This window comes from Mustela nivalis (genome assembly GCF_964662115.1).
Source record: "Mustela nivalis genome assembly, chromosome: X".
Classification (NCBI taxonomy): Eukaryota; Metazoa; Chordata; class Mammalia; order Carnivora; family Mustelidae; genus Mustela; species Mustela nivalis.
In genome coordinates this window covers 101,938,420-101,960,951 of record NC_139040.1, presented here as the reverse complement: position 1 = coordinate 101,960,951, position 22,532 = coordinate 101,938,420, and the positions used below count along the sequence as shown (strand labels likewise).

Below are 22,532 nucleotides of genomic sequence, written 5' to 3'. Positions count from 1 at the left end.
CTTTGATGACTAGGAAGAGTAAGGATGCTACTTCGATAGGGGCAAAGGGGAGTGCAGTTTGTACCCAGGTTTTTCACTGGGGCATTTCTTGTTGCTTCCATTCAAAGAATTGCTATAAATGGGCAGTATTAGCAATCCACCAGCTCAGCAAGTGAAAGACTACTTAGGGCATAGACCCATTGGAAATCAAGTTTTGGTTCACCCTTCTGGGAAAGCAACCAAGACAAGGCTAAGTACTGGCGGGTGATGATGGCAATCTCAAGTTCCAGTGAAACAAAAGATGACGTATGTCTGTTACAGTCTCAAGATCAGGTACAACAATAATCATTAAAGTATATTTTTAGGAAATTACAGCTGACAAGGATTGGATTTTCACCTTCATGGCACAACTAGATTGAAGGGGTACAACTGAGCACCCCATTTTTTGCACTTCCCCAGGTCCTCTGGGACCTATATGACCCCACAACCACTACTTAAAGACTTTCTCACCTGCAAGACACGTGGACACGTGTCTTGACACTGCCAGCTGTCTCAGCCTCTCGGGATGATACTAGGCTTCCCCATAGTCCCAGAGCAAGAGCCCCCACAGCTCAGACACCCCAGGGCTACAACCTAGGGAAGCTATGGCCCATCTCTTTTTGTAGTTTATGTGATGGCCTGTATCACGGGATGGGGGAGGGGTTAATTTCCTAGTGCTTGCCTGGAAGAGCTCAGTAACATGTCCTGGAGGTTTGGGAAATTAATGTTCTGGGTGGCAAGCTTGAATCTGTGTGATATACTAAACAAGATTTTGTTAATTCCTATGGATTTTCCTCTTTGCACATATTCTTCTGAGGTAAAATGGCTTTATATAGCCTCTCAGGAGCTGGCCCATGAGATCAAGCAAACAGCTACATTTTCTTATAATACTGAGGCCAGCTTGATAATATAGCCTCTTACGTTTATGTTCTTTTCCTTTTTGCCTCAGTTCCTCCCCTGTCACCTCACTTGCTTCTCTGGGACTTGACACCCCTCCTAGCCCTCCTGCAATGAAACATTAGAATTTAAATTTGTTAGAAATTGCTTTTTAAGGAACTTGGACTCGGATGTTTAATGATTCAGCACATGCCTGCAGTGGGTTGTGTGTAAAAGGAAATTCTAAGAAGATGAGGCAGGCTTCTTGTCATCAACAGGAACAGGAGGTCAATTGTAAGGAAAATCACGAAGAGAAATGAGGCACTGTGAGATGTATGAAACAGGAGAAGAACACAGAAGCTGAACATCATGAAGGAGGCGAATTGCCAGATTTAAACATTAAGCTTCCCTTGAGGTCTTTCTTGGGGGCACGGAAGGGTAATAAATTTGAAATATGAAATGAAGAGTCTTGTTGACCGAGAACAAACTTGAATTCTCAGGAGAGAGCAGCCTGTCCGCAATCTGTCTTCCTTCTTGCCCTTGAAGATTTTTGGGAAAAGAATTTCATGCAGATGTTTATATTACAATCAATACTGTTACATGTTGAGATAAAACAGATAGGGGCATGGCTTGGTTATTGTAAAGTGATCAGAAATCAAAAAATATCAAGGAAATCAAAGAATATTAAAAGCATCATGCAAATGGTCTTGTGGTCTTGACTCTTTTAGGGGTTTTCTCTACAAGTCCGGATCCTGGTTTAGGGATAATAAATAAACTGATTTCCAAAGTTTTATTCAGGGCCTAATCAAGTTGAAATGTTCTCTAGGGCCAGAGCACAAATATAAATGTCTATTATCTTCTGTATCATTGATTCTCAAACTTAGTAAGTATCTAAATTGTGGATCTATTAAAATACAGGTTGCTGGATCCCACAACCAGAGTTTCTAATTCAGTAGTTCTAAGGTGATGCTGAGAATGTGAAATTCTAAGATGTTTCTAGGAGATACTTATGTTGCCAAACTAGGAGCCAAATATTGGAGGGTGGTATTTTTTCTGAACCTAAGACATCATTTTAAGACCTAGGATAACAAGGAAAAAAGTAAGGAATTTTCTTACTGAATATTCATGGAACACTATCAGAAGAAAAAACGTGAAGTTTAGAACAAAGACTGTTCTAGAAAGATTTACAATGGAATGCTAAAAAGAATTTCCCGCTTTGTTTCTTTGAACATTTGAAAATTAAATTTTTAAATGGGTGTTTCATAAATAGCTAACAGTTACATTATGATTCTCTATAAAAGGTCCATACTATAGCATTTTTCTGTTACATGGCATCAAGTAAATCTCTCTGGAAAACTCTCTGTGTGGATTAGCTGAAATATTTTTTAAACAGCTTTATTGAGTATAATCAGTATATAAATCTACACATTTAATGTATACAACTTGACATGTTTGGAGCTATGCATATACCGTGAAATCATCACCACAATCTAAGTAACATATCTATCTTTTCGCTTCCTTCTGTTCCATGGAGGAGGAAAAAGATGCTAAAGCATGTATGTAAGTTTTTTTTTCCATAAGATGAATCTGATGCCCTCAAGCATTTCTCTGAATATCTGTTGTGAGAAATCAAAGAGGCATTGAAAAATTGCTGTTTGGAATTATCAAAGTAATAGCAGCTGTACTGTAGGATTGAATTTGTCTTAAAATATAGACTACATATGTTATGAGGCAAATAGTTCTTCTATTATTCAAGGGTGTTAGGTGAAAATGGACTAAGCCAATGGTGTGCATCTTTTTTTTTAAAAAAAAGATCTTATTTATTTATTTGACAGAGATCATAAGTAGGCAGAGAGGCAGGCAGAGAGAGAGAGGAAGCAGGCTCCCTGCTGAGCAGAGAGCCCAATTTGGGGCTCCATCCCAGGACCCTGAGACTGTGACCTGAGCCAAAGGCAGAGGCTTTAACCCACTGAGCCACCCAGGCGTCCCTAATGGTGTGTATCTTGACTGCGTGTTAGGGCTTTTAAAAACTCTAAAATCCCGGCCTCATTCCAAATCACTTATATCAGTCTGGGGATGAGACCCAGGCACTGGAGTTTTTAAAAAGCCCCCAGTGATTCCTATGAGCAGACAGACTGAGAATTATTTATCAAAAAAGAAAATAGGTCTGTTTCTGGGGCATCTGGGTGGCTCAGTCAGTTAAGCAGTTGCCTTTGGCTCAGGTCATGATCCCAGAGTCCTGGGATCAATAGAGCCCCTTATTGGGCTCCTGCTCAGCAGGGGATCTGCTGCTCCCTCTCCTTCTCCCTCTGCTGCTCCCCACTCATGCTCACTCACTCTCTCCCAAATAAATGAGTAAAAATGTTAAAAAAAAAAAAAAGTGTTTCTAGCAGGACCAGAGTGCCATTTTACATGAAGTAAGACAAACTTAGACTCTTTTTGAAGAGAAAATTTGTTTCCTTACATTAAAACAGCTTCAGTTTTCATTGGGTGTCTGCCTTTGACGTAGGTCAGGATCCCAGGGTCCTGGGATTGAGCCCTGTGTCGGGCTCCCTGCTCGGAGAGAAGTCTGCTTCTCCCTCTCCCACTCCCCCTGCTTGTGTTTCTTCTCTCATTGTCTCTCTCTGTCAAATAAGTCTTTTTTTAAAAAAGAAAGCTTCACAGGGCACCTGGGTGGCTCAGTGGGTTAAGCCTCTGCCTTTGACTTGGATCATGATCTCGGGGTCCTGGAATCAAGCCCTGCCTTGAGCTCTCTGCTCAGTGGGGAGCCTGCTTCCTCCTTTCTCTCTCTGCCTGCCCCTCTGCCTACTTGTGATCTCTCTCTCTGTCAAATAAAATCTTAAGAAAAAATAAGTTTCACCAAACTTGTTGAAAAACCTGAAAAACACTGAATATGTGTTTTCATAATGACCCATGGGCAGTGGAAAGATGTGTAAGACCTAGGGAAGCGGTGAGGCTCTATGTTCAGGCTTGTAGGACTTCCTCAGGATTGGGGAATAAAATAACTAATAGGAGAAAAGTTGTGATACAGAGATCAGTGGAGATTTGGAGAAACAGGTAGACCCTTGAACAAACTGTCTAAGAGTGAATGGTCACAATACTGAGGCATTGTTAAATTCCATAGGAACTTTGTTGAAACTGGGTCTTCAGCACCCACTGCCAAGCCCCTAATTTTAAGGCACCTTACGTTGCTTGGGCCCCGGGGGCTGAACAAGCATCTGAGGAGAACTCCTTTTCATAACAGACATCACTTCCCCTAAAGATCCCCAGTAGAAGTGACACGTGATTATGCTCTTAATCTTCTCGTGGGCCACATTCCAATTCCCTGCTATGGATACTCCCATTGAAATCAATCAGAAATCTATTTCCTAGAACAAGAAAATGAGTCTTTTGCTTAACTGACAGGACATCATGATGGAAGAGAGACCCCAGGCCCTATATTTGAAGCCCCCTATGATGTATGGAGGCAGACAGAGAATCCCCTAACTCAGGCAAAATCAAAGCATGATCAATTTCCCTTTTCCTTTGCAAACCCTCTGCTTTCCAAAGAAGAAAGATCTGAAGTGGATTATTGGCTGGATGGTATATGCGAGAGTTCCTGAGTGAAAGAGCAGAAATTCGAGGATCTTACACCAAAAGTTAGACTCAAATAAAATATAAAAACCAAAAAAAGAAGGAGGGGAGAGGAAAGCTGATGTTGGGAGTTCCAGGATGGTGCAGCGCTGGGGCCAGGGTTGACAGAGGAGGCTTCATAGAGGGAACGTGGGACCCTGGGCTTGGTGATGTGGCTGGCTTCCAAAAAGGAATACTGTGTCAGAAAAAATGATGTTTACGGGTATAAAGGACATTGTTTCCTGGGTGATCTGCCATTTTAAGCAGTGTTGGGATCTCCCTTCTCTTTCTTCATAGCAGAACCTAATTTCATAAAGGACTTCATCAGTTGTTAATATTGAGTGGGGTTTTAATCTCAAAATGCTGGCTCTGTGAAGACTATGTGCATTATATCTTAAAATTACAGAGGGAAAGCTTCAACCGTTTTAAAGCAATTTTAGTTCCTAATACACACTAGAAATTAATTTTGAGAGAAAAAGAGAAAATTTCCCAAATATCCATTACATTTCTGATCAGTTAAGAAGTTGTATGGATTAATTTTTAAAAATTATTACAAGGGTATCTGGGTGGCTCCGCTGGCTAAGCATTTGACTCTTGGTTTCAGCTCAGGTCAGGATCTCAGGGTCCTGGGATCAAGGCCTATGTCAGGCTCCACGCTTAGCAGGGAATCTGCTTGTCCCTCTCCCTCCCCCTTGTCCTCACCCTCTGTTCCTTCCTCTTAGCCCCTCCCCTCCCTCGCCCACTCTCTCTCTAAAATAAAAACCTCTTAAAAATAAAATAAAAATTATTATTATATGTTAAAGAAGACTCATAATCTCGGGACTATATGTAGAAAATAGAGGCAGTAGAAAAGAGTGCAACCATAGGAATAGCATCAGGTCAATTAACATCTATAATATATGAAGGCTTGAGAAAGAAATGTGGACAAGAGTAACCCACTTGTGAATTATATTTACAGTAAGTAGGATAAGGAAAAAGATGGGCCGACGTTATGATAATAGATGACCTCATCTCATGTTCCTTATGGCTTTTTTTCCCCCATCAGGTAGAGTGATTATTAGAAAGAAAGTTACGGAACAAACATAGGAGCTAAAAAGAAATTCCAGGCCACAAGTTGGTGAAGTGTTTCCAGGAGAAGAGTTCCCGGTTAAGGAGGAATATGTTTTTAGAGTGCTTGATGGATATCTCCAAATATAGGTTTCTTGATACACAGTGAAATCTGGGTGGACAGCCTGCCTGTTCCTCTCCTCGTGTTCTCCTGCCAAGTTGTCAGATTAAAAATGCACCTAAAGACTTAAAAGTAGTTCTTTTTTTTTTTAAAGATTTTATTTATTCACTTGACACAGAGAGAGAGATCATAAGTAGGCAGAGAGGCAGGCGGAGAGAGAGAGGGAAGCAGGCTCCCTGCTGAGCAAAGAGCCCGATGCGGGGCTCGATCCCAAGACCCTGAGATCATGACCTGAGCCGAAGGCAGCGGCTTAACTGACTGTGCCACCCAGGTGTCCCTCATTTGTGTTTTTAAGTAAACTCTACACCCACTGTGGGGCTTGAAATCACAATCCGGAGATCTAGAGTCACATGTTCCACGGAGTGAGCCAGCCAGGTGCCCTTCATGTTTTTGTTTTTTAATTCTACAGAGAAGTAGTTAACCCTTGAGATCAGAACTGATTAAGGGTACAATGACTTGCCCAGAGAAGTAGTGAGTTCTCTGGCATTAGCTGAAGTGTAGTTTGATTAAATCCAGATAGTGGTGATAAGAAAAATCAAGGAGTAACAACATGGCTTAATTAGCAGGCTCTTCCCACTTTTGAGAATGTTCAGTATTTCTTAAGTGCCTATCACGAGTAGGTCATTACTTCCATAGTAGTGAATTCAAACTAGCATAGAGCCTAGGCCTTTAAATATCTCACCGTCGAGCTATTCTACCAGTGTTCCCTTCAGAAGATACCCAGCATCTTCACCAGCCTGGTCCAAGCTCCTCTCTGGTCTGAATTCCTGTCCCTGAACAGAGTTCTCCACTTCTTCCTTGTCCCCTTCAGTCTGATCTCAATAGGACAGCTTCTTTGCTATTCCTCAAGCATGCCGAGCAAACTCCCAACTCAGGACCTTTGCTTTCACTGTTTGCTTTACCTGAAATGTTCTGCCAGATACCCTCATGGCTCTGTCATTGTTTCTTTTGTGTCTCGACCCAAAGTCCCACCTCAGTGAACAGAGCCTTATCTGTCCACCTGGACTCTCCGTATTGACACTGAACACCTCCTCTCTGATTTATTTTTCTCTTAAACACTTAAATTTTATATTAATTTAAAATCCTACCTGTGCACACCCCCATCAGCATGTAAGTGCCATAATTTTTTATCTGTTTTGTTTTCTGCTCTATTCCCAGTGTTTAAAAAACCGTACCCAGCAGAGCTGACAATCAATGCATATTTATCAAGGGAACGGAAGAAATGATAAAAGTCCATAATGGGAACAGCCATGTTTATTAAGCTGTCATTAGGGCCTGGCACAGAGCTAAGCACTCTGTATGCTAATGCAGCCCTGAATTCTCATGAGGACTGAGTCTCTGGTAACCAAGATTTTTTTTTCTTGGAAAGGAAACCAAGGTTCAGAGAAGTCAGGTAACTTGTTCAAGGTCACACAGCTGGTCAGTGCTGGGCCAAGATAATGTTCAGGGGTCCACAGCCTCATCATCGGCCAGCTCACTCAATCAAAAGCATGTCTTGCCTTATGCTTCTCCTCACCCTCAACTTAGAGGGGTGAGGCACGAGTCTTCCAGCGAGAACAGGCTGTTGACCTTGATTCTTTTACAGGGGAAGATTGAAGGCATTTTCCAGCATGGATTTAGTAGATTTTACTTAGTGCTGCATCTTGGGGAGGTGAGGACCTTTTGGTTGCCATGGTAACTGAGAGCAGGTGCTTGTAAACTCATTTCTTGTGGAGTGATGATCCTTCTCCTTAACTTTAGCGGGGAACAAATCTGGTAACTTGTTATGATGTTATGATGTGTCTCTCGCCGGTGCTGCTTGTTCTGTGTAGACATATGTCTGGTTTTTTTCTTTTGTCTTTTTTTATTTTGAAAGTTAGTTAACCACAGGACAGAAAATTCGGAAAAAATAAAGAGAAAATTCGTAATCCCTCAACCCAAAACTACCTCATCATCATTCATTCTTCCTTTTATTATTGAGATATAATTCATAGGCCATAAAATTCATCATTTTAAAGTATGCAAGTGAGCACCTTTTAGTAAATTCAATGTATTTCTACAAGGTTCTGCAGAACATTTTCACCACCCCAGTGAGAAACTCTGTACACACTAGCAGCCACTCCTCAGTCCTCCCTTCCTGAAGCCCCTGGCAGCTGTGAATCTGTTTTCTGTGTCTACAGATTTGTCTATTCTGGACATTTCACATAGATGGAATCCTACACCCTCTGGTATTTTGTGACCAGCTTCCCTAGTGTCATGTTTTAAGGGTTCGTTTATGTTGAAGCTTGTGTCCTTACTTCATTCCTTTCAACTGCCAAATAATATTCCATTATATGGATACACCACACTGATAACCATTCCTCAGTTGACAGACATTTGGGTTCTGTCATTCATTCTGATGTTCATTTTTTTAGAGAGAAACTCTGACTTTGCCATCTATTAGTGCTTTGGCATTGGGAAAATATCTTCATGTTTATAAGACAAAAGAAATCTCTTCGGGGCGCCTGGGTGGCTCACTGGCTTGAAGCCTCTGCCTTCGGCTCGGGTCATGATCCCAGGGTCCTGGGATCGAGCCCCACATTGGGCTCTCTCCTCCACAAGGAGCCTGCTTCCTCCTCTCTCTCTCTCTCTGCCTGCCTCTCTGCCTACTTGTGATCTGTGTCAAATGAATTAAAAAAAAAAAAAAGAAAAGAAATCTCTTCAACTCTTAATGATACGAATCCTAGTTTTATAAGATTTTTTAAAACTTTTTCTACTTCTTGCTTTTCTTTGAGGATTAAATGAAACAAAGTATGCAAACAGTTCAGTGTGCAGTGGATTCCTAGGAATATTTGTTTCCTCCCCCCATACATTGTCTTCTTTTCCATTATGTTGTTCTCTGCCCTGACACCCAACAAATTTCACCACTGTTCCTAGTGAGCTCTCTCAGAGATACCTTGAATTTTTAAAAATTTCACAAGATAATATGTGATCAATAGAAGGGCAGCACTGGTATACAAAAACTGAAACTCTCCCCATGACCCTGGCTTACCCAATTGCCATTCTCTTATAAAACCTCTGCCTCTCTGCATTGTTGGTGCTGAGGACACAGGGCGTCTCTGTGTCTCAGAGCCGAAGCACCACCTGAAGATCGTGAGCCCATCTTGCCTACCTACACTACATTCAGAATCACTCTTCCCTAGAACTCACTTGCATACACAGTTCTTCATGTCCTCTACTCTGTTCAGTCTCTTCAAAAGCTCTGAAGCTAGCATCTCAACTCTGTCTCTTATTATCTGTAGGAACTTCAATCTCTTTTCCTCATCTTTAAAGTTTAGATAATGATTGTAAGTTCATATCTGTTGTTAGGATTAAATGAGATAATGCACAGAAGTGCTCCACAGCATAGTTGACAAACTATGCAAAGAATGAACACCTAAAGCCTCAAGAGAGAACAGAAGGAAAATCTTAATTGCCCTCTCTCACGATTCACCCTTGTTTTCTTTCACTTACAGACTATTTTGCCTGCTTCTATTCTTCTTTATTTTTCTTCACAGAAAAGGAAGCACATTCTCCATTTTTAGACTCTCCATTTAGAACATTCTCCATTTTTAGTCTCTCGTCATTTCCTGTATTCTGTCATACACTCATACACACACACCCTATCTGGCATCTTATTTTATGCTATTTGATAATTCCCCCTAAGTTTGGTTTGTTTTAAGAAAATTCTGTTCCTTGGAGCACCTGGGTGGCTCAGTCAGTCAAGCATCTGACTCTTGATTTTGGCTCAGGTCATGATCTCTGTGTCAGGAGACCGAGCCTCACATTGGGCTCCACGCTCGACGGGGAGCCTGCTTGAGATTCTCTCTCCCCCTCTGCCCCTACCCCCCACTCTTTCTCTCTCAAATAAATAAGTCTTAAAACTATTCCTATTCATTCTTATTTAACCAATCATCTTTTTTTGAATAGTTTAATTTTATAAATGTTATTATGAGGAACAACCTTGTTGCTAAAGTTTATGCACATATATAATTATCTACTGAGACTAAATTGTCAGATTCTAAGTTTCTTAATCAAAGGGCACATGTATTTTTAAGTCTTTTGATAACACACTGAATTGCCTTTCAGAGAATTTGTACCAATGATCCACAAATAAGACATTGTAACATCTGTCTCGTTCATCACCCACCAAAAGGGAGCAAAGAAGTATTTGCTGTCTTTATAGGCAAATGTAATCAATTGTGATCGTATTCTATCCTTCATAATTAAGAGTGAACATATCTTCATATGCTGATTAGGCATTTTCATTTATTCTGTGAGGAATCACCCAACATTTTAAAACCCATTTTTCAATTGAAATATTTTCTCTATCCCTTTTTTTCCTAATATATGTTAAAGATACTGAACACTGAACTCCTTGTTGGCTATCATGCTGGCTTCTCTAGAAGTATCAGAGAATCAATATGCTGAAGATTGACTGACTGCCTTCTTTCTAGGGATTGTAGATAAGTTGTTCGCAGGACAAGGTAGAGTATGTGTGAAGCACTTGCTGGTCAATCATTTTAGATCTGGAAGGAAAATGTTTGTTAACAACACAAAGCAAGATAACATATAATTTCAAGCATTTTTTTTTTATATGAGTGAATTTTGACTTCATTCTCTTATACCAAAAGCACTAAACACCTTGTAGGTTGCCATACACAGCTCCTGGCACTGGTTGACTTTAAAAACATCAGTCAAGCTCCATCCATTTTTTGAAACTTAATTCTGGTAGATGCCCAGAGTCCTCAGGGCTCACATACTTCCTGCTCTGCATTCTGCCCCAGTTTACTGATGTCACTCTCCCTTGGGTCACATCCTCATTGGATTTTTCTTTTCTTCGAAGGTTCTATTTATTTATTTATTTATTTGAGATAGAACGAGCAGAAGGAGGAGGAGAGACAGAGGCAGAGGGAAAAGCAGGCTCCCTGCTGAACATGGAGCCCGAAGCGGGGTTCAGTCTCAGCACCCTGAGATCGTGATCCGAGCCAAAGGCAGGGGCTTAACCGACTGAGCCACCCAGCTGCAACGTGTTTCTTAATGATCTTGAACTCAACACTGAATCCAAACTATAACATGCTTAATGCTAAGAGTGTTGCCATTTCAAAAGTTCATTCAGCAGATATTTATTGGGCCCCTGCTGTTTTCCAGTCTCTATGTTATCCTCTCTTTTTACCATGTATTTATTCCCACAGGGCCATCTACCAAATTGTTAACCAGAGGACATCGGTTGAACACTTAAGGCAGGCTGATAAAAGATACTCAGATCATGCAATGAGGAAAGCAGAGGAAGGTAAACTTTTTACAATTGTGTTTTAAAACCTCCTTACTTGGCATTACTCTATTTCACAGTGGATTTCATAGCCCCTGATGCCATATGCCTTTTTGAGCTAGAGGGCATGATGATCTCTGCATGATGATCAGTGACAGAGGAAGCAAATGAAATGATGGTTTCTAAAGTCAAAGAGGATTATGCCATCCCAAAAGAAACAGTAGATCCAAAACATTCACATGGCATTTGTTTAAACTATGATGTTTGCCTAGTGTACAAAAAAGGAAGTTGTTGCCAGTAGGGTTATTAATTCCTTGCCTGAGACATTAACTTGAGGAATCATACTGTTACCAATCAAGTATCCATCTTGAAAATGTCTTCCCTGTACTGAAATGGTGGTGTATAACACTGCAGGCTAAACTAATTCTCCTGGCATTTGGGGTTCTGAAATCTTCCAAACTGTAAAGACTCGATCCCAGTTTCCAGCCTCATTGGAGAGCTGATGAACCAGGAGCTTTTCTAATAATAAGGAATGCCACATAAATGGAGGATTCCCAACACAAGTTCTATTGTTAATAGGAGAAAATCACCCTGGGTAAATAAAACTCTTACCATTGGTGCTCAAGAACTATCTACCTCTTTTACATGGTGAGGCTATAGTAAATTTGTCTTGCTTCCAACTTATGTGGAATGCTTTCCTGAGAGTAAAAATGTTGTACAGCATCCAGATTTTTTCTAACAACATGTGAGTTTTGGCAGATTGTGAAAACGCATGATATTTGTCTTTCTCTGATTTATTTCACTTAGCATTATACTCTCTAGCTCATCCATGTCTTGGGAAATGGCAAGCTTTCATTCTCTTTTAATGGCTGAAAAATGTTCCATTACACACACATGCACACACATGTACATATATACCACACATGCTTTATCCCTTCATCAACTCATGGACGCTAAGGCTGTTTCCACATCTTGGCTGTTGTAAGTAATGTTGCAATGAGCATGTGGGTGCATTGATCTTTTCAAATTGTGTTTTCATTTCTTCAGATAAACACCCAGAAGTGGAATTGCTAGAATATACGGCAGTTCTATTTTTAATTTTTTGAGGAACTTCCACACTCTTTTCCATACCAGCCATACCAATTTACATTCCTACCAACAATGCTCAGTTTCTCTTTTCTCCATATTCCTGGCAATAATTTTATTTGTTTTCTTTTTGCTGATAGCCATTCCAACAGATCTGAGGTGATATTTCATTGTGATTTTTTTAAAAATATTTTATTTATTTATTTGACAGAAAGAGAGAGAGAGAGAGACAGTGGGCACAAGCAGCAGAGGGGCAGGCAGAGGGAGAAGCAGGCTCCCCACTAAGCAGAGAGCCCTACTCAGGGCTTGATCCCAGGACCCTGGGATCATGACCTGAGTTGAAGGCAGATGCTTAACCCACTTAGCCACCCAAGTGCCCCCCTCATTGTGGTTTTGATTCATATTTCACTATTTGGTGATGCTAAGCATCTTTACATATACCTGCTGACCATTTGTATGTCTTCTTTAGAAAAATGTCTATCCAAGTCCTCTGTCCACTTTTTAATTGAATTGTTTTTCCCATCCCTTTACTTTTAATCTATATGTGTCTTACCATTTATAAAGTTGTTTTCTTGGGATGTCTCAGTGACTCAGTTAGTTAAAGCATCTGCCTTCAGATCAGGTCATGATCCCAGGATCCTGGGATTGAGTCCTGCATCAGGGTCCTTCCTCAGAGGGGAGCCTACTTCTTCCTCTGCCGCCACTCCCTCTGCTTGTGCTCTCTCTCTCTCTCTCTAATAAATATATAAAATAAAATCTTAAAAATAAGTGGCTTTCTTATAGACAACATATAGGTAGGTCTTATTTTTTGATCCACTCTCACAGTCTCTGTCTTAACTGGTGTATAGTTGGATTAATATCTATCCTATCACTGCTTCTATTTGTTGGCTTCTTTTTGTCTTCCATGTTTTTCTGCTTTTGCGGTTTTAATTGAGCATTTTATGTGATTCCATCTTCTTTCTTAACATGCAGATTATCCTTTTTTCTGTCTTTAGTCATTGCCCTAGTGTTTGTTATATATATTTACAATTAATACAGGTATACTTCAGTTACACTGCTTACATGTAGTATAAGTAACTTACAAAAACAAAATATTCTTGGAGCATCTGGGTGGCTAGTTAGTTACAAGTCAACTTTTGGCTTTGGCTTAAGTCATGATCTCCTGAGTTGTGAGATAGAGCCCTGCATGAAGTCCCATGTTGGGGGGGGGGGGTCCGCACTCTGGGGAGTCTGCTCGGGATTCACTCCCTCTGCCCCTCCCCACATGCACACATACTCATGCTCTCTCTCTAAAATAAATGTTCAAAAAGAAAAAAAAATCTTTTTAAATAACGGATCAGTTATTTAATTAGATTCTTTGTAAGAGATTTAGAAAACCAATTTGTGAGGGTAAACTCCATTTGGGAGAGAAAACACAGAGCACAACAGCCCTGGAGCCGAGGGAGAGCTTTGATTTGGGGCAAGATTTGCGAGACTGCAGATTTGGGATCAACCTTGCCCTGTTCTGTAATCTCTTTTTTCTCTTTCCCTGTGAGGAAGATCTCACTTTTCCCGGTGTCCGGGTTTCTGCATCTTCTTGAAGTGAGAAGGGTCAGTGAGAACTCTGGGGATCTTCACAGCCCCCGTACAACTTTGGTGGAGATGGCAATGACAGATTGGTGTTGTGTTCCGCACGGAGGAGCTCGGCTGCAGCCAGAGGTCCGATCGCAAGCAGCGCGCCCCTGCTCAGCGGCTTCTGGAAAACAACCCGCTTGCCTCTGTGGCGCCCAGTCAGAATGATCACACTGGCCCCAGGAGTGATGCCATTTCCAGTTTTCCCACGTGCTAACGGGCAGGTCTTTTTGCCGAGGATCAACAGCTTTCGAGACACAACTTGAGTAGGATCAAGCCTTGGCATTTTGTGAAGTTTAACCATTCAGGTTCCACCGTTCTTGTCGCCACCAACTGGTTTTGTGACAGTAGCAAGAATGAGATTAATCCTGGATTTAACTCCTGAATACTTCCTCTTGTACAGGACCTTTCTAGAATACATATCTGATGGGGAAAATCTGCCAATTTCTCTGACTGGGACAGGGATTGGGCTGTTGTTCCTTGGTGTTTAAGCCTTGGGCTTACCCTTTTTAACCTTGCCACCTATGTCAGCTTTCTTGGTTTCAGGTTTCCTCTCCTTGGTATCTGACTTCTCAACTTCCTCACCTGCCACCTTGCAAGATGGGAAGGAAAATGAAATATTGTTAATGCCTTCCTCCAGTTCTTTGTATAGTTGGAGTCATTTCATTTCACCTGTATACAAGTTTACATAAGAATATTTGTGTCTATATGCATGCAGGGTCAAATACACTATTGCTATTATTATTTTTAACTGTTTTTCCAAAGATCAGAAGAATTTTTTTAAATAAAAGTTTTTATTTTACATCGAGGAGCTGCCAAAATGTTTTCTGTAGTTGTATCATTTTACATTCTCACTGGCAAAGCACAAGTCTTCTAATTTCTCTACAATCTCATCAGCATTTTAAGTTTTCCTCTTCTTCTTCCTCTTCTTCCTCCTCCTCTCCTCCTCCTCCTCCTCCTTCTTCTTCTTCTTCTTTCTCCTTCTTCTTCTCTTTTTTTTTCTTTTTTGGTATAATAGCCATCCTAATGGATATGAAGTGGTATATCATTGTGGTTTTGATTTGCATTTCCCTGATGACTACCAGTGCTGATTTGAGCATGTTTTCACCTGCACATTGGCCCTCTGCATATCTTCTTTGGAAAAATGTCTGTTTAAATCCTTCATCAATGGGGAGCCTGGGTGGCTCAGCCAGTTAAGCATCTGCCTTCAGCTCAGGTCATCATCCCAGGGTCCTGGGATCAAGCCCTGCATTGGGCTCCTTGCTCAGCGGGGAGCCTGCTTCTCCCTTTCCCTCTGCCTGTTGCTTCCCCTGCTTGTGTGCTCTTTCACTCTCTCTGTCTCTATCAAATATATACATATATACATAAAATCTTCAAAAAAGTAAAAAATAAATAAATCATCAGGCTTTTAGTTGGGCATTTTGTTTGTTTGTTTGTCTTTGAATTGTAGGAATTCTTTGTATATTCTAACTATTAATTCCTTATGAGATATATTGTTTGCCAATATTTTTCCCATTTTGTGACTTTTTCCTGTTTTGTGACTCTCTTGACATTGTCCTTTGCTATACAGTAATAGTTGTTCACTTTGATTGAGTCCAATTTATTTATTCTTTTTTAAAAACCTGTGCTTTGAATGTCCTAATCAAGCAAATCTATACCAAATCCTGTTTCATGAAATTTTCTCCCACTTTCTTCTTTTTATGTTTTATAATTTTGTGTTATGTTTAGGTCTTTGACCCATTTTGAGTCTATTTTTGTATATGATGTAAGATAAGAGTACCACTTTTTTTTTTGCATGTCAATATCCAGTTATCCCAGCAGCATTTTGTTAAGACTGTCTTTTCACCCATTTGATGGTCTTAGCAGCCTTGCCAAAAATCATTTGACCGTATATGAGAAGGTTTATTTCTAGGTTTTCTATTACATTAATATATATGTCTTTATGCCAGTATTGCTACTGAACTATCTATTACAGTTGTGAACTCAGGAAATGAACCGGTAAGCCCTGGTGCACTGCTATAGCCAACTGGTGCATCCTGGGAAAGCCCCAGTAGGCTGGACAAATTGAAAGCATTTCTCCTGACCAGGCTTGCCAACGCTGCTGCCTAAAAACTCAGATAAACTCACCACAAGAGAAGCCAATAGCTCAAGAAATAAGAATCTGGAAAAAAGAAAGGGAGAAATTTATTTTGGGTGCCAAGGTCTAGAAAAAGTGGCAGGCTCAAGCCTTAACAACAGACCTCTCTACCCACAAGATGCACACCTTAAGTTTTATAGATGGGGTTGGGTGGGAACATGCAAGGGAGCATGTGGAGAGTGCATGATCATGGGTGGGGGTCACTATGTGTTCAGCGGTGATCATGGGCAAGGAAGGGGATATGTGGGGTATGACCTAGGCGTTCCATTACTACCAGGGCTTTCCCAGTCTGGTGCTGGTATATTCTAGTCATTGTCAACACCTCAAAAAACTCTGGTAAGAGATACTGTTGGGATCTATAGTCAAGCAACAGGGCTCACTAATGGTATCATACTATTTTGATTACTATAGCTCTTCATTAAGTTTTGAAATTAGGAAGGCTAAGTTGTTCGAATTTTTTATTTTCAACATTGTTTTGGTTATTCATGTTCCTTGAGATTGCACATACATTTTAGAATGGGGTTTTCTGGTTTTTTGCAAAAATATCATGGGGATGTCAGTAAAGACACCATTGAATCTGTAGATCTCTTTGGGTAGGTACTATTGTCATCTCAACAGTTTACATCTTCGAATCCATGGGCATAGAATATCGTTCCATTCATTTAAGTTGTCTTCAGTTTCTTTCAGAATTTTTGGTAGTTTTCAGGATATAAATCTTTAGCTTCTTTGATTAAATTTGTTCCTAAGTATTTCATCCTTTTTGGTTGTATTTTCAGTGGAATTTTCTCCTTAGTTTCCTCTTCAAGTTGTTTGTTGTTAGTATATAGAAACACATCTGATTTTTGTTTGTTGATTTTGTGTTCTGAATTTGTTTATTAGCTCTAATGGTTTTTTGTGGAATATTTAAGATTTTCTACATATAAGATCATGTCATTTATAAAGAGAGATTTTACTTCATCCTTTAGAATTTAGATGCCTTTTATTTCTTGCCTTTTTTTCTGTAGCTAGAACTTCTAATTATATGTTGAATACAAGTGACATAAGCTGACATCTTTGTTTTGTTCTTAATCTTAGGGGGAATCTTTTTGTCTTTCATTGTAGAGTATTTTAGCTCTGGGTTTGTTTTTTTATTCATACATGGCCTTTAGCATTTTGAAGAAATTTTTTTCTATCTCTATTTTTTGAATGTTTTTACCATGAAATGGCATTGAGTTTTGACAAATTTTTTTCTGCCTCTGTTGAGATGATTATGTGGGCTTTTTTTCCTCCTTTAACCTGTGTGGTATTGAATTTTTATATGTGGAACTATTCTTGCATTCTAGAAGTAATAATCGGTCATGGTGTACATTCCTTTAATATGGTAGTAAATTCTGTTTCATAGTATTTTGATAATGATCTTTGCATTAGCATTTTTTATTGAAGTATAGTTAACATACAGTGGTGTTACATTAGGTTCATGGACACAACATGGTGATTCAACAATTTCATGCGTTACTCAGCACTCACCACAATAAATGTAGTCACCATTTGTCACCAAAGTTACTATGCTATTATTGACTATATTCCTTATACTGTACTTTGATCTCAGTGATTTATTTAATTTATAACTGGAAGTGTGTACCTCTTAATCCCCTTTACCTATTTTGTGCATCTTCCCACCTCTCTCCCCTCTGGCAACCACCTGCTTATTTTCTGTATTTGAGTCCATTTCTGTTCTTTATCTTTGTTAACAGAAATGCTTTACAAAAAAAAAAAAAAACAAAATAGAAGTAGGCTTCTGGAAGTAGACTCTGTCCCAAAATTCTCATAGAGAAGCTGAAATATTTAGCATGAACCATAAAAATTATTGTACTTGAATGATTTTAACCTAACAAATGGCTGTTTCTTATGATTGAATCTAATCCATTTCATCTCTTTTCAAAACTTTAAAAAATAGTTACAATTCTACCATTTCCAATGTTCTTCATAATACTTACTATTTTAGAAAGCACAATAAAAAAAAGGGCTTTGCCTGAGATGTGAGATCCCAAGCTGGAAAAGAATGAATTAACATATTTTATAGGCCTGTGTGTGTTAGGATATGGATAATTTAATGACATAGTGTGCTTTTAAAATAAATATCCCAAATTCCAGTTGGACAAACTTATATTGCTTTGAATCATCTACTGCTTGAATATGACTTTAAACATGTGAATTTTAACAGTTAGAAAACTAGCAAGATTCAATTCAAAACAACATAACCATCTAAACGTCAGTTTTTAAATGAGAAAATGGTTATAGTCATACCTGGACTTCGTACTGACTTTTTTGAAAATATGAAATCCATCCATTCCTTTTCTTATAAGCAAGTGGGTTCCTTAAGACAGTTTTGTGGGAGGGGTAACAGAATTTTCCCTCTATCCTTCTAGGTTCTTGGCTGAGCCCCTCCCCCACCCACCAACACACACACACACACACACACACACACACACACACAGTAATAAAATGACAGCTTAGTAGGAGAAAATAACAGAAGTTGATTATCTCCTTTATGCCTGGGTGAGACCCAGGGAAACTGGGTAACTCCCTGAAATGGGCCAAGACACCCCCTTAAATACCATCTCCAGCTAAAGACAGATGTTGGGTGTAGGGAGTCCATTATGGGAGGCTATCAGGAAAAGTATAGTAATCAAGGGTAAAGTTGTTATACTGAATTAGGTTCCTGCCTTTTTTATTGATAGGAGTTGCTGGAGTTGGAGTGGTTCTTCTCTTCTGGGTTCAGAGAGGGATATGCCCTTCCAATTGCAGGTTTCTCTTGTACATGTCTCTTGCAAAAGATTAACTTCTACTCAGTTTTCTCCAAGCTTTTGTTGTGTCTGCTGTTTCTTAAAAATAATCAGCCTAGGTGGCTCAGTTGGTTAAGCATCTGCCTTGGCCTCAGGACATGATCCCAGGGTCCCGGGATCAAGCCCTGCATTGGGATCCCTGTTCAGCCAGAAGCCTGCTTCTCCCTCTCCTTCTGTCCTGCTCATTCTCTCTCTCTCTCTCTCTCTCCTTCTCTCTCTCTCAAATAAATGAATAAAATCTTTTTTTAAGGAAATCTTTTTTTGACAAAAAGATTTTATTCATTATTTGAGAGACAGTGAGAAAGAACACAAGCAGGGGGAGTGGGAGAGGGAGAAGCAGGCTTTCTGTGGAGCAGAGAGCCCAATGAGGGACTCGATCCCAGGACCCTGAGATCATGTCCTGACCCAAAGGCAGATGCTTAATGACTGAACCACCCAGGCACCACAATAAATAAAAACTTAAAAAAAAATGATCAGCCTAAAACGATCGTAACTCCAAAGAGGAATATTGTAGTGTGGCAGTTTCTACTCACCTTTCATTTCTTCCTTTTTTTTTTCCTACACAGGTATATGAAAATGGTCTATTCTCAAAGAAGTGTCATGTCTCAACTATATTCATTTAAACATCTACAGAACTAAGCTCTGACCAAGTCCACGTGGAATCAGGTAAGCACAGCTTTCTCCTGGAAGCTAAGGGTCCCTCTGTATCACCTTGTTGACAGAATTTTGTGACTCTCCATCCCCTGGTGTCTGCTGTTGGTGAGAGATCACACTCTCTTCCCGTAGTGAGCTTACTGCCCTTGATACACCCTTCTCTTCCACATTCACGTAAGGCTTTGGCTTAGTGGTCTCTCAGAACTAGAGACTGTGTCTGTAGTTACCATCCTCTCCCTGGATAGTTCAAAATACCCAGTTCTGTCCTGCACAGCTCGCTCAAAAAATCCATGTGGAATCTTATTTCTGGTTGTAAGCGTGAGAGCAGATTTGATTTATCAGAGGGAAGAGGACGAGAAGCATAAAATGGTACGGTCAGTCGGAGCGCCATGATTCCTGCATATTCACTAAATGCAAAGTGGGGGTAAGGATTTAACACAACCTTATCCCCTGCTACCTAGTGTGCTCTTTGGAATTTTGTAAATTTTTACTGAAACATTATGAGGTTGTAATGTTCATGCTGGTTTTACGATTGAAAAATCTGGGGCTTAGAATTCCAAGTACCAGAGGGGCATGAAAAAGCATTTTTGAGGTTATTGATTTGTTCATTATCTGGACTGTGATGTGCTTTCATGGAAATACAAATGTGTGGAAACTTCTCAAATTGCTTTAAACACATGTAGTTTATTTTATGTCAGTTACACCTCATTAAAATCAGAACAGACAGGGGTGCCTGGGTGGCTCAGTGGGTTAAGCCTCTGCCTTCTGCTCAGGTCATGTCAGGGTCCTGGGATTGAGCCCTGCATTGGGCTCTCTGCTCAGTGAGGAGCCTTCTTCCTCCTCTCTCTCTGCCTGCCTCTCTGCCTACTTGTGATCTCTGTCAAATAAATAAAATCTTTGAAAAAAAAATCAGAACAGACAGACAGAATACTACATAGAATGTCCAATGTAGCTCAAACAGGAAACAGTGGTGTCTTCTTACCTCTGAAGCCTGTTGGTACTCAGCCATGCTGCTGAGTCCTCTGGGAGGAAGTCATTACTTAGCTGGCATGAAAGGAGATGGAATGAAGGAAGATAAGAGGAGTTTTGGTGGTTCTTAGAAGCTTAGCATCTCATCCTGATGTGCAACCCAACTTAAAGAGAAAATGGAGCCCACAGTATGGTATTTTGATTCCAAGTTGCCCAGGTCGCTCTTCCCTGTCACTGTTTCTAGGGGTAGAGGTGCCAGCAGCACTGGCAGGTTCTCCCACGACCCCATAGATCTCTCAAAGGGAAAATTTTGTGCCACAGCCACAGGTCACACCTTTAGTGTGGAGGCAGCTGTTAGTCAAAGGAGACTGGCCTGACTGTCGGACTTAGAAAAATAGAGAAATAGTGCAAACTCAAAACCACTAAGGTGTACCTTCTGTTGGGGCTCTGGTTGTGAACATCTTCCAGTTCTTAATCCCATGTGGCAGAAAGAAGATGCTCCATGATTAGCTTTGGAATGAATGATTGAATGACTTGCCAATTCTAATAATTAAATCCAAGTCGCTCTTTTATCACTGTATTTAGATTCCACTATACACAGGGTAAAATATTTCATTTGGAAAAAACTATAAATGAATACTTAAAATGTGGAAATGATCTAAAGACTTCAATTACCTTTGCTTCCCCGGTGAGATAAATTGTATCATTTACATCACAACAACGATTATCTGCAACTGCATTCTGCAATAAAACTCTGACTTTTATTAGGGACAGATTTATCTGCATTAGCAGAAAAAACGGCATCATATTAGCTTTTAGGTTTTTCTGGTTCTTTTCCCACAAAACTGAGCTCATCGTATCTCACCTAAAGAAATATTATTCCCATTTTTGTAAATATTCATGATTAGTTATTTCCATATTGACTGAAGAATAGTGGAAGTTTTAGACAGGCTAGCTACATTATGTTATAGGACATGAATCAAGTAAATGATGAAGTATGCCAATATAATTTCAAAAAATAGTAAGAATATTCTATTTTCTATTCTCCCAGCTAAAACTGTTGGTTTAAATTAAAAGAAGAATCATTTTATTCCTTAATGATGGAGACTTAGAGAAATGTAAACGCTATTTATTTTCAGCAAAAGGCCCCATTTTTTTCTTGTGACTTCTCCAGGCCACACCATGTTTGTTTGATAGATAATATAAATTGACTGGGTTTGGAGATTTAAAGCTGTTAACTTTCAAAACCTCTCTCTTGGCAAACAAGTTCAATCAGTATAGCGAGCACAATGAGGCATGGAATTGTTATGTTGCATTATGCAGTGACATAATTTATCCCTCAAAACACCTAAAAATGAACAAATACATTTCTGTGGCACAAGAACATGTATTCTACTTTGTAGGCTAAGATGAATTTAGCATGACCAATAAGGTTTCAGAGTCACATTGGGAAAGTGCACCTGTCTAGATGGCTTTGGTGTAAAGCTTATGATACCATGAGGGAGTAGAGGATAGTCCACAGAAGGTAGCACAACTGGGACCGAAATCGAGAATTTCATGGTAAGGAACCCATTGCTATAAAACCACTGAGCCCCTTTTCTTTTCTGTCTGTGCGGGGGAGATTCTGCCATTCCCTGAATTCTTTTGTTTTAGAAATGTACTGATGGTAGAGTTTGAACTTTTGATTATTAAACAAACAAACAAATGAACAGAAAACCTCGCTAATTGGATTGCAAAAATCCAAAATGCTTCTAAAATCCTTTGAGGAAAGGCTTAAACTCTGTTTTCTTTGTTGTCTCTGTTGAATGTAACAATATTAGGCTTCTTGATTTTTTTTTTCCCCTTTACCATTTTCCTACAGTGAGATTCTTTCCAACTTAATCCTCTAATCTGTAATTAGCAGTGGATAACGACATCTTGATTCCCTCTCTCTTGGTTTGTTTTGCATACACGAAATGATGTGATTAGCAATATGCATTTAGTAATCCATTTAGAAAAATGTGGGTTGAGGGATCCTGCGTGTCTCAGTCATTAAGCATCTGCCTTCATCTCGGGTTGTGATCCCAGGGTCCTGGGAGGGAGCCCTGTGTTGGGTTCCCTGCTCAGCGGGAAGCCTGCTTCTCCCTCTTCCACTCCCGCTGCTTGTGTTCCCTCTCTTGCGCATGCTCTCTCTCTGTGTCAAATAAATAAAATGTTAAAAAAAAAAAAAAAGAAAAGAAAAGAAAAGAAAAAAGAAAGAATAATGTG

General features: G+C 39.9%; 1 pseudogene across 1 annotated transcript; it reads right to left on the bottom strand.

Annotated features, from left to right (window-relative positions):
- Positions 1-13,457: 13,457 nt before the first annotated feature.
- On the bottom strand, positions 13,458-21,140 carry LOC309855929 (large ribosomal subunit protein eL6 pseudogene; annotated as a pseudogene). The gene is made up of 2 exons: positions 20,961-21,140; positions 13,458-14,292 (listed from the first exon to the last, which is right to left on the bottom strand). The product of its transcript is annotated as a large ribosomal subunit protein eL6 pseudogene (transcript).
- Positions 21,141-22,532: the final 1,392 nt, after the last annotated feature.